The following is a 13,465-nucleotide window of genomic DNA, read 5'->3' on the forward strand; positions in this document are numbered from 1 at the left end:
GTTACCAGTAGTCTGATATTGTTTTTCTTTCTGTGCATACAGCTGTGTTCCGGGGCTTCTTCCTTCTTCCAGACAATCTCCCTCCCAAACAGTCTGTCAGTCTAGAAATTCAATTTGAGACCGCAAACGCATTTTGGTGGGCGTGGGCCAACCGTCTCATGCACGATACGACAGAATATAGGTTTTCGAGTTTTCCAATGAACGGCCATTTTGATGTAACAAGAATCGCCATTTTGTTTTCTAACCATTGCTTTCTGTTCCTATTGCTTCGCAGTATATTTTCCGCTTACACTGCTCGACTGTGGAACATTGTTGTCTGTATATGAAAAGGACAAGGCCACAGGGCCGAGAGGATAACAAGACTTTCGCTGAAACACAAACGTAGGCAGCGCCAGGAAGAATGCCCAGCTCCCTCCTTAATGTAGCCTTGAAGCAGAGCCGCAGGGCATTTAATCATTTCACAGCTGCCAGCCAGTCTCGTTATATGGTAGAACATGTTAGAATAATACCGCTAAAGGCATGAATTATGCTTTTCTAATGGCCCCCCTTTGCTGAGCCTGCTAAGAGCATGTCGGCTCCCAGGACACGAATAGCACCTGATAGATAGCAAGGTCCGGAATGCAACTCCCCCCTGAATGTAGTTCGCTTCCAAGAACAGAAGCGCTGTGTTCTATTCAATAACCGAAAGATACCTACGCACTCACAAATTGCAAATTGTTACTAGAATAGATGTTTGAAGGTGTCATAGTGGTCGGAGATGTCCATCAACACAGAAAGTTCAAAGAAACCCAATGAAGAGGGGTGCTATACATGTCATAGCTGATTGTTTGATATGCATTTTGTATATATGTAACTGATGTACGTAATTCACTCTCTTGCGTCCCTCGAGGTCTAGAGATACACGTCGCGGGGCGTGAGACCGAGTTGGCCAACTGAGACTTTTGCTTTGCAATAAAACCCTAGCTTTGGGAATACAACCTCGTGTCTGGCGTCTCTATCGTGTGTGGTGACCCGCCTTGTTTCCATAGACGTCAGGGTCCCCTAGGGGCCCCTTTCAAGATGGCGCCCGAAAAGAGACCCTCCCCCACTTGTTCCTTCGCTTAACGTTGTAATTGAGAAAGGCAGAGAACGGCGAGGACGGGACGATCGAGCCGGGATCAAGAGGTGTTTGGGGCGCCCTGTAAAAGTGATGAGAGACTTTTTGCAGATCTGCACACATCTGATCCCTGATCGACATGCCTGGCTAGAGAACAAGGAGGCGAGGGTCCCGAAATGAGGCAGAAGCCAAGAAACGCAGACATGATGTCCTTTGGTGCGTCAGTATACAGACGACTTGATTTATCAGGTGAGTCATTCCCCGATTCAAAGCATCCTGATATTGGTTGAGAGTTGAATTTGCAAAATCAAACACTCTAGGTAAGGTTGATTAACCAAGGGGAAGGTTGAAACATGCCTGGGGTATTGTCCACCCTAGCAGGGTTTTTCCGCTGTGGTAGACAATCTTTGGAAAATGGCCAAATTGTACCACCTGGGGGAACGCCGGCGTATGAGATGTATGTGAAGTATGGAGTGGGTGCGATAATATTCTGTGAGACTTGGCATAGGCAAACCAGAAAGCAACAAGACCATCAGTGGCCGATTAATGGTAGTTTTGAGATGGCGAGAATAGATAACTTGGAAATGGTGTTAATAAGAAAGAAAGCGCGTCCTGCAGCATTTGAAACTATTAAAGACTGGAGAAAGGAAGCAATGCTCCAATTTGAAAGCAGAGCAAAGCATGCACGCAGGCATAAATCAAAAGGTGAGGTAGCAGAAGAAAAAGAAGAGGAGGCGTGGACTGAGAGTCTAAGAAGGGCAGGCAGGCATGACCAGTTGAATATAGAAAAGATATACCCACAACGAGAATTACACATGACAGTTGAATTGATAGAAAATACATTGACCCATACAAAACAAGGCCCAAGATCAGAAGTAAGACCAGATACGTCAGTAGCTATTGCCCAGACCCTGCCCGTAGCTCAAGCTTCCCCTCCGGTAGCTCAAGCCCTCCCACAGCCACAGACCGCGCACGTAACACTTCCTACTAGCCAACCAGGCCCACAACAGACAATCGCTGTTCCCATTGTCCCATCCGCACCTCCCGCTCTAGACACAGACTCTGTACCGTCCGTTCCTCCCGGGGTTGAAGTTGAAACCATGGGGGCAAGAGGTGGGACTGACCAACGGCAGTGCACGAGGGTAACCCGCAGCGCAATCAGCAAGGAAAGGAAGGTGGAATTGCAGCAACAGGCAGAGATGTATATAGACGGGAATGATGGGACGGTAACATTGGCTTCGATATATGACTTTCGTAGAAGCAACAAAAGACAGGTAGTGTTGGAATGCATGGGTGAATATTTGGTGGAGAGATTGAAACAGCTAATTGGGAAATTACCACTGCAGCGATTGTTAGATTTGAATGCATTAGCACACTGTAGGGAGAAGGATGAAGAAGTAGAGAACATGTGTATAGACTTCTTGAGTTTAGAGATGAATTAAATAATGATTATGTCGAAATGTTTACTGCACCTGGCAAAATATTTACTACACCTACGTACAGGAGTAGGGATATCGGGAGACCTGGGAAGGGAGAAAAGGGGTTGCATAATAAACGACGGCAGTTACCATCGCCGGGGCAGAAGGAGATGGTGAACAAATTATCGTTGCTAAAACAGGTGGGGGCAGACTTGAAGGAATGTCTAATTAGAACACGGGTATTAATGCAGCAAGTAGTAGGACATAATAGAGGGCGAGGGAACGCACAAGTAAGGAGTAGTTCGAATATGCATGGGGGAACAGTGGGGCCGAATCAGTGTGCATATTGTAAAGAGGAAGGACATTGGCGAGAGCGCAATGCCCGCATCTACAGAACAGAAATGGGTCTGGTCAGAGGAGACAGCATAGAGGACACCCAGGAGCGAATGGACCAAATAGGAATAGTATGCAGCAGCATCATAATAACGGAGGTAATCAAAACCAAGGCCAAAACCAAAACGCCCCAAACCAGAGTCAGGGACAGCAAAATCAACAATATGGAAATCAGAGTGGGGGAAATAGAGGGAAGAGTGGAAATGTTTTCGATACACAGCCAAACACGTATTACAGTAATAGTAATGATTACACATCGGACGATGTGTTATTTCCCCAATAGTACAGCCCAGGACAGGGGTCGGAACCAGTGTCTATTCCCGTGAATCAGAGAGGACCCTACGCAGAAATGAGAGTCGGGAATGAGGAACACCGGGCTCTTGTAGATACAGGAGCACAGAAGTGTTCAATAGACCATCACTTGGTTCCGAATATACCACTGTCAGGGCAAAAGAATATTTCCGTAGGGTTCGCCGGTACACCAGTCATAAACCCAGTGTCCAAACCAGTCCCAGTTACCATAGGACCATTTACCGAACATTGTCCTTTCCTTCTAACAGAAAATTGTGGAGAAAATTTGTTGGGATTAAATTTGTTGAAAAAACTAGGTTCTGTTATACATTGCACGGCAGACGGAGTGTTTCTAACGATATGGCCACACGATGCCCCTGTGTCAGAATTTATGTCCGAAGCGTTACCAGGGGAACTAAGTAAAGTACCAACCTGTATATAGGCAATGCATGACAACGATGTGGGATGTTTAAAGATAGAGCCAGTAAAGATTATTTTAAAAGAAGGTGTTACCCTACCGCGAATACCCCAATACAAAATTTCGGTTGAAGGTGAGAAAGGATTGAAGAGTATTGTTACCGATTTGGTGAAATTAGGGGTAATAGAGGAAATCACAGGCAGTACATGTAACAGCCCGATCCTTCCGGTTTATAAAAAAGGAGGTAATGAGGTACCATACTGTTTCATAATTGATCTACGCGCATTAAATAAGGTAGTACATCCGCAATTTCCTCTAGTGCCAGACGTCACTACAATATTGACAATGATACCTGTTTCAGCAGAATATTTTAGTGTAATAGATTTGAAGAACACATTCTTTAGTATTCCAGTGGACAAGGACAGTAGATACTTGTTCGCGTTCACATTAGGAGGACGATCATTTACATTTACGCAGATTCTGCAAGGTTATACGGAAAGTCCAAGCATTTACAGTAGAGCATTAAAAGAACATCTAGAAATGCTGGAATTACCCATGGGTTGTGTGCTTTTGCAATACAGAGATGATTTATTGCTAGCTGCAGACGCAGAGGAGATTTGTAAAGAAAGCACTGTATTACTACTGTCACACCTAGCGGCACATGGCCATAAAGCTAGTTTGAAGAAATTTCAGTATAATCGAAAGGAGGTAGTTTACTTGGGCTACCTACTTTCGAAAGGAGGGAGAAGACTAACGCCAGAACGCATAGAAAGTATTTCTTGTATGCCTATTCCAAAGACACAAAAAGGAGTCAGAGCCATAATAGGCATGGCTTCATATTGCCGACAATGGATTGGTAATTTTGCGTGGATTGTGAAACCATTAGTGAATTTGACTAGAAAAGATGCGGTTATGCCTTTGCAGTGGGATGAGGAATGTCAGAGAGCATTTGATGGATTGAAAACTGCATTATGCTCGGCTCCAGTTTTGGGTACGCCGAACTATAAGAACATTTTTAGACTATTTGTGTGTGAAAGTGAAGGATGTGCATTGGCGGTTTTGACACAGGAACAAGGTGGAAGAAATAGGCTGTGCGGCTATTTTTCTTCTGTGCTGGACCCTGCCGCGCGCGCACTACCACGATGTTTGCGATCTGTCGCGGCGGCTGCTGCGTCAGTGAAACAAACGGAAGGGATGGTATTGGGGCACACTTTAATTCTGATGGTGCCACATGCCATAGACGTTCTATTAAATAGGACACAGACGCAACACCTCACCTATGCTAGACTGACAAGATATGAGATTATCTTGTTCGCGCCCCATATCCAAATTATGAGGTGTAGCGCTTTGAATCCTGCAGAATTAATGCCACTAACCATAAAAGAAATTGGGAAGAATGAATCACCCCCCCACGATTGCTTAATGGTCACTGAGGAAGAAACCAAGGGGAGAGTTGATTTAAGTGATATTCCACAGAAAGAGCCGGATGGAGAGTTATTTTGTGACGGCTCATGTTTTAAATTACCAGATGGCAAGACAACTGCCGCATATGCTATCACTACCCTAGAGAGAGTTGTAGAAAGTAAAAGAATCCCCTATAATTCAGCACAAGCCGCGGAAATAACAGCCGTAACCAGAGCCTGCGAGATTTCTGAAAATTTGAATGTGAATATATATACTGATAGTCAGTACACGTTTGGAGTGGTTCATAACTTTGGACGACTCTGGGCTGAGAGAGGGTTTCTGACATCACATGGTGCCAGAATTCAACATGGCCCTTTGATTGTACGATTGCTGTCTGCACTTACGTTTCCAAAGCGCCTAGCAATATTGAAATGCGAGGCACATAAAAAAGTAACATAAAAAATAGGAGAGGGAAACGCGTTTGCAGACAGGATTGCGAAACAAACTGCCACTGATTTGAATACCAAGATGATGACGGTTCAGACAGAGGAAGTACCCTGTATGATAGAAGATGGAGGCTACGGCCGATGAAATACAGGGATGGGCAGAGGGATCTGCTGAGTTGGATTTGGAAGGTTGTTGGGTGGATAAGGGAACTAGAAACTGGATGTTGCCAAATTCATATGTGACTGCAATGGTCACAATGGCCCACAGCCCTACGCACATCTGTGCCAAGAAAATGATACAGCACCTTTCTACAGTATGGCAGAATGCAAACATAAAAAAGAATGCAGAGAGGTTGTTGCAGAACTGTATCACGTGTTTACAACACAATGTAGGAAAGGGAACAGTGACACCAACAGGCAGTTTTGGCCTGCCCTCCATGCCGTTTGAGGTACTTCATTTTGATTTCATAGAGATGGAAAGGTGCCAAAACTTAAAATACGTCTTGGTGGTAATCTGTGCATTCAGTAAGTGGGTGGAGGCATATCCTTTAAAAGACTGCACAGCGATGACTACGGCAAAAGTAATGTTGAAGGAGTATTTTTCCAGATTTGGCTTGCCCCGTGTCCTATGGTCCGATAATGGACCACATTTTGTGGGTGCAGTGGTGTTACAGATATGTGCAGGTCTCCAGATTGATAAGAGATTCCATAGTTCAAGGCATCCGAGTTCTGCCGGTCTTGTGGAGAGGCACAACGGGATTCTTAAATCAAAGATTAGCAAGATTTGTGCGGGAAGCAAGTTGAGTTGGGTGGATGCATTACCAATAGCTCTATTATGCATGCGTACGTATGTACAGGCTAAAACTGAGCTCTCCCCATACGAGATCATAATGGGGAGGCTTGCAAATGTATGGTGCGCACGTCAGCCAAAACGACTCAGTGAGATAGAACATCCTGTGCTTAGTACTTATTGTGGCCTTTTAATGCAGAAATTGCGTTTGATTCATCAGCAGGTGCAGGAGGCATTACCCGTGCGGTATACCGGTCCGGGGCACGCGCTGGAGCCAGGAGACTGGGTGCTGCTAAAAAACTTTGAAAGAAAGTCATCATTAGCACCCAGGTGGCGCGGGCCCCATCAAGTACTTTTGGCGACGCAGGCGGCAATACGGGTGGATGGAGGAAATCGTGGATCCATGCCACCCATGCCAAAAAGATTCCAACTGCACTGAAAGTCTTGCCTGACACTGATGACCGGAAAGAGACAGCGGTCCCAGAAACGAAAGAAACTGTTGCCAGTGTGCAGCCACCTGATCTGCAAAAATGTGACGTGAAACTCGAAACAAAGCCTGAGACGATTGCCAAACAGGGGGAAGGGCAAAGAGTGCCCAAACGTTGCCCAGCAGAATCAACATCACTGCTGACCGACGTGAAATCTGCCTTGCAGACACCAGCAAAACCAAATCGTGTACCCCTTTGGCGCCCACCAGCACTTGCCAGCACGCCAAAGACCGAATCTGCATCATTGGCGCGGCGCACACCAGCACCTGCAGTAGCGCCACAGGATGACTTCAAGCCTGAATCTGAAAGTGCACCAGCACTGTTCACGGATCATACGATACCAGGAGCAAGGCAATACAACCTGCGGCCTCGGAAGACAGAGTGATCTGCATTCTTTTTCTTTTGGTGTTTATGTCAACCTCTGGTTCAGCTCATGGACGGAGAAGGAACCAGGGGTGTAGAGGAGAGAAGCGTGAGAATTGTGCAAGTCGGACAATTCAAGACTCGCGGCTCCTCGGTGCGATCATAAAAGTACATGTGTCCGGAACCAGAGCGGACAAGCTGGGCGCACATGGTACTATGACAAGTGAGATAATTGATTAACAGTACATGTGTCCGGAACCAGAGCGGACAAGCTGGGCGCACATGATACTGAGGCGATAACTGATCAAAGGTCCTCTGAGCAGTATAAGAAGGGACAAGTGATCTCGCCTAAAAACGAATAATCGAATCCAGGCTAAAAAAAAAAAAGGGACAGGCAAAACTGAATTGTGAGAATTCCATTGAACTTATAGACATCAGAGCAAGCGCGGCGAAGAGAGATATCCACAACGAACTGTGATAAGGAAGAAGAAGGACGACGAGAAACATGCCGGGACCGGTTCCAGCCTCCTCCTGCACCACCACCACTGAGAATGAGTCAGTTATAAAGACTATAAGTTTAAGAAAAACGCATGGTAAAACAAATTGTATGCTGACACTAACGATAATAATATGCTTTATGAGCGTGCTAGCACCAATATCGACTGCCCTAATATTATGGTGGGTAGGAACAATACACCCATTAGAAATGTTTTTACCAATAATTAATATATCCACTACTGAAAGCCCGGTTCAGGTGATCACTTATACCCTACCCCCAATGGAAGAAAAACACAGGGAAGGTTTTACGAATAACACCTTACTTCTGATAATGAACATGACACATGCAATCCTGAAGAAAACAAACTGCTGGGTATGTGCCCATTTACCACAGCATGCTGGGAAAGGAATAGGGTGGTATGTGCAGCCATTACCATTAAGTTCTGCATGTAGTGCATCTTTAGGTGCAATGTTCTATGGGAAGTGGAATAAGAGTGATACGGGTCAATTAGAACCAACCTGAATGAGTTTGAGGAGATAATGAAGCCTGGGGGTTGTTCCATTTTCCATAAAGCACAAGTAATAGCCCCAGAGCCCACGAGGAAAAGCACACAAAAGATAACACGACAAAATAGACGAGATAGATTGTCCCCGCCAGAAAAAACATCTGTAATGACGTTTCGTGTAAGAACAGAAGGGAACAAAGATGCAATTCCCCCATCTTACACGGTGAATTATAGCCCAAGAACTGTCCCTTTTTGCTTAAAAAAGAAAGGATCTTTTTCAGTCGGAACATATACTGGTTGTATGAATACAGTGGTACTAAAATGGGAAATAGAACCAGTATACGTAGGTGATCCAGTTTATTTTATATGTGGAGAGAACGCATACCCTTGTGCGCCCTGAAACTGGGGAGGTACATGTTATCTCGGGCTATTGTTCCCAGGAGTATTCCTCTTGGAAACAGCAGCCATGGCCAAATTATCCAGAACTAGAGTCAAGAGGACTGACAAAGGTGTTTTAATAGCAACTGATGTAGCAAAATCATTCATTCCATTTTTAGGACAGATAGTGAACTCCTATAATATAAGGCAACTGTCCAGAATCCTAAAGAATACAATAAACACAACAACAGATATATTATTTAACATGACGTTGGAAGAAAGAGGAATCAGGTTAATGACGCTGCAAAATAGAATGGCTCTCAATGTAATTCTGGTTGATCGTGGGGGAATTTGCGAAATAGTGGGATCAGCATGTTGCGTTTATGTCGATGACTATTCCCCTACGATCTTTGAAGCAATAAAGAAAATGCACGTTCTAAGCTCTGAAGTCCCCAGGGGAGAAGGGAGCTGGGAAATAGTATATTGGTTTTGGGGAATACTACGATCTTGGGGATGGAAGCTGATCTCAATACTAGTAGTGGTGTTCGGAATATTCCTAACGTGTTGTTGTTGTATACATTGTGTACCCATAGTTTGTGCAGAGGTAACTGAGGGATGTACTGAAGGATGCATGCAAATGATAACAAAGAAAAAACAACCTCACGATCGAACTAGCCCAGACCCAAATGAGATGAGAGTAATGAGAGAGTTGATGGCAATAGATATTAATGAAGACAATGATGTCCACGATAGCATGCGAGACTCAGATATAAGTACTTCAGATTCATCATCACTAGAGGGGGTTTCAATAAATAGATGAGACGTTTGGCATACGGCCAAAGGAGGGTTGGTCAGTCTAGAAATTCAATTTGAGACCGCAAACGCAATTTGGTGGCCGTGGGCCAACCGCCTCATGCACGATATGACAGAATATAGGTTTTCAAGTTTTCCAATGAACGGCCATTTTGATGTAACAAGAATCGCCATTTTGTTTTCTAACCATTGCTCATTGCTTTCTGTTCCTATTGCTTCGCAGTATATTTTCCGCTTACACTGCTCGACTGTGGAACATTGTTGTCTGTATATGAAAAGGACAAGGCCACAGGGCCGAGAGGATAACAAGAGTTTCACTGAAACACAAACGTAGGCAGCGCCAGGAAGAATGCCCGTGTAACGCTCACCTGGTTCCGCCGGAGGCGCCGGTCTTGATCTGGCGTGGATACTGTCTTCAGTGTTAGGCGCAGGGTTCGTTTTGCTCCCGGACTGGGCCCCCTTCCCACTGACAGTTTAAGCTGAAGAGTGAGATGTCTGCAAGGGTAAACCAAGGTATTAGTGTTTGGAAGATTCGGAAAGTTCCTAGCCCCTCTCGCCCTTTCTTTCCCCGTGGAACTGGGTTGATATTGCGCTTACCTTATATAGGTAAATGCCGGGCTCTCCATCCTGCGTCTTGTGCAGGTGCGCTGGATCCAGTTGCTTCACTGGATGCGAGCTCTGCCTCTTGATAGCAGAGGATTTGCTGAGAGCGAAGACGCCGTTAATGCACGAGCGTGCCTTGTAAGTATTAAAGTTCCTTTTGCATTGTTCTCTTCTCCTTCAAAAGTCTTAAGTCTGTAAAGTCTATGTCTTTCCTTTTTCAGATGCTGTGACGATGAAGATTATCCTTCTAATGGCACGTAAGTAGAAAGACTGCACTAGTGCTGGAGAATGCTCCGTAATGTCTCTTTTGTCTTTGCAGGTGCTGATGTGCAGCGCGAACAGATTGGCGAGCGACGGGTAAGAAGTCTTGTAACTAAGCGTTACTAACCGATGTATCTTGCCTTGCAGGTGCCGGAATGCAGCGCGAGCTGAGTTGGAACAGGCGTAACACAGGTAAGCAGAACTTGTAGTTGAATATTACTGACCGATGTTCTTTCTCTTTGCAGATGTCGGATGCCGGAAGAGAAAGGCAGAAAAAGGCGCCTTGGATGCTGCCGTTGGATTAGGTAAGTAGATTTGCTGCCTTTACTTTAGCCTAACCTGTGCCTTTGTTTTGCAGGAGCTGCAGAAGACTGAAGAAGACTGAAGATTGGATTCCAGCAGGTTATTTCGTGTTCACAGGATCTGGAGCTGGAGGTTTCCTGGAGCTGACACGGTGAGCGTCCTGCTGCAGATGCAGAATAACGCGAAGCACGTGAAACCAATCGGGTGTGGTTTAAATAGCCTTCTGTAGTGCTTAGGCGTCTCCTTCCACGGCCCCACCCAGGTAAGAAAAGAGTTCCAGATTTCTAGAAGAGTTCCTGTGTTCTGCTTCCAGGGAGTGGCTCTTGCTCCACCCAGACAGAAAAAGTAGTTCCAGGCAGAGAAGGATCAGGAGACCAGTTAGCTGGTAAGTAAGCAGCATGGTCTGCTACAGGTAGGTCCACCAAGCACTCTTATCTAATATGAGCCCGGCGCTTCCTGTGCCGGGACCAGTCACCATCATGAGCCTGGCGCCACCGGCGCCAGGACAAGGTCCAGAGGGTCCCTATAGGGACTGGCTGGTTCCTGGGATCAGAGTCATGGGCCTGCTTCCAAGGTCGTGGGGCAAGTCCTGACCCCTTGGAAGCAGGGATCCTGACAGCACCCCCCCTCCAGGCCCCTCCCAAGGTTGACTTCTCCGGAGGTCTTGGTCTGTTAGGAAATGTCCGATGAAATTTCTTGATTAGTCGGGGTGCGTGTACATGTTCTGCAGGTTCCCAAGATCTTTCTTGGGGGCCGTAGCCTTTCCAGTCAATCAGGTAGTGTAGTTTTGATTTGGAGATCTTGGAATCCAGGATATTTTTGATTTCAAACTCAAGTTCTCCGTCAACTAGGATAGGTTCAGGAGATTTAGTCAATCGGGTTTCCGGTTGAACTGGTTTTAGTAGTGAGACATGGAAGACTGGGTGCATTTTCATGCGAGGGGGTAAATCCAACTTGACCGCTACTGGATTTATTATGGCAGTAACAGAGTAGGGTCCCAGGTATCTTGGGTTAAAGGTGCGTGGTCCCTTTAGGGGTAAATATTTGGTAGATAACCAGACTTGATCTCCAATTTGGTATTGAGGGGCTTCCTTTCGATGTTGATCTGCCCCTTTCTTGTATTGTTCCTTGGCCCTTTGAAGGTGGCTAGTAGCTTCCTTGAAGGCTTGGGTGATGGTTGAATGTAGGTGGTCAACTGCTGGTGTTCCAAGATCCTGAGGTGGATCCAGGTTAGAGGTTCGAGGATGATTACCATACAAAAGAAAAAACGGGGTCTTTCCGGTTCCAGAGTGGACTGAGTTATTGTAAGCGTACTCGGCTATCCAAAGGATGTCCTTCCAAGTTCCTCCTGTCTGTTGCAGCATGCAGCGTAGGTACTGTTCCAAAGTCTGATTGGTCCTTTCGGTCTGACCATCGGTTTGTGGGTGGTGACTGGTGGAAAGCCTCACATCAATTTGAGCTAACCGACAGCAACTCCGCCAGAAGTGGGAGATGAATTGACTTCCTCTGTCTGAGATTAAAACTGAAGGAAAGCCGTGCAACCGAACAATGTTTTCAAGAAATTCTCGAGCCAGGATTGCTGCTGACGGTAACCCCTTTAGTGGGATGAAATGTGCCATTTTTGAAAATAAGTCTACGATTACCAGGATTGTATTGTATCCGGAACAGGGAGGTAAATCGGTGATAAAGTCCATGGAAAGGGTATGCCAGGGATGAGGTGGGATTTCAAGTGGTTGTAAGAGGCCTGCTGGTTTTTCCTTAGGACTCTTGTTCTGGGCGCACACTCCACAGGACATGACAAAGTTTCTGATGTCTTTTCTCCAAGATGGCCACCAAAAGTGACGCTTGACCTTTTCCGAGGTCTTGGCCATACCCGGGTGTCCTTCCATTAAGGAGTCGTGATAACAAGAGATGACTTGATTTTGTAAGCTGGTACAGGGTAGATAAAGTCGTTCCTTGAAGTATAATAAGTCGTTCTTTACTGTGAAGTCTTCCCCCCGAAGCTGCCATTTTTGTATGTCCGTTGGAGTTACAAGTTGTTTAACCTGGTTTTCAATTTCTTCAATGGATTGCATGCTGATCAAACCCAGGATTCTTTGTTCAGGAATAATAGGTACGAGCTCAGGGTTAACCATGTGTTCCTCTACTCCGATTCGAGAGAGGGCATCCGCTTTACCATTCTTATTGCCTGGTCGGTAGGTGATTATAAAATCAAATTCGGCAAAAAATAATGCCCAGCGAAGTTGTCTGGAGGATTGAGCTTTGGCTGATTTAAGATACTGTAGATTACGATGGTCAGTAATGACAGTGACTGTGTGTCGGGCTCCTAAGAGATAATGCCGCCAGGCCTTAAAGGCGGACTTAATAGCCAACAGTTCCTTGTCGGTAATGGTGTAATTGATTTCTGGGGCTGATAATTTACGAGACCAAAACGCCACGGGGTGCAACTGGTTGGTTTCTGGATCTCTTTGTGAAAGCACTGCTCCCATAGCAAGGCTGGAGGCATCGGTCTCGACGATGTAAGGTAGTTCCGGGCGGGGATGTTTTAAAATCGGGGCTGAGGTAAATTTAGTCTTTAGCTCCTGAAAGGCTTGTTCTGCCTCGGTAGACCATTCAAAACGTTTGTTTTTTCTGAGGAGAGCTGTAATGGGTTGGACTACCCGAGAAAAGTCTGGAATAAACCTGCGATAGAAGTTGGCGAAGCCCAACATACTTTGAACCCCTTTTACAGATGATGGTGAGGGCCACTTGATTATTGCATCTACTTTCCTCGAGTCCATGTGAACTCCGTTAGGTGACAAAATAAATCCCAGAAATTCGACCTCCGTAACATGAAAGACGCACTTCTCTAATTTTGCAAAAAGTTTGTGTTTGCGGAGCCTCTCCAGTACTGCGGTTACATGTTTTGAGTGTTCTGCCTCAGAGGACGAATAAACCAGAATGTCGTCAATGTATACAACTACACACACATCAATGAGTTCACGGAGCACGTCATT

Source organism: Ambystoma mexicanum, chromosome 2p (assembly GCF_040938575.1).
Source record: "Ambystoma mexicanum isolate Mex_15411 chromosome 2p, UKY_AmexF1_1, whole genome shotgun sequence".
Classification (NCBI taxonomy): Eukaryota; Metazoa; Chordata; class Amphibia; order Caudata; family Ambystomatidae; genus Ambystoma; species Ambystoma mexicanum.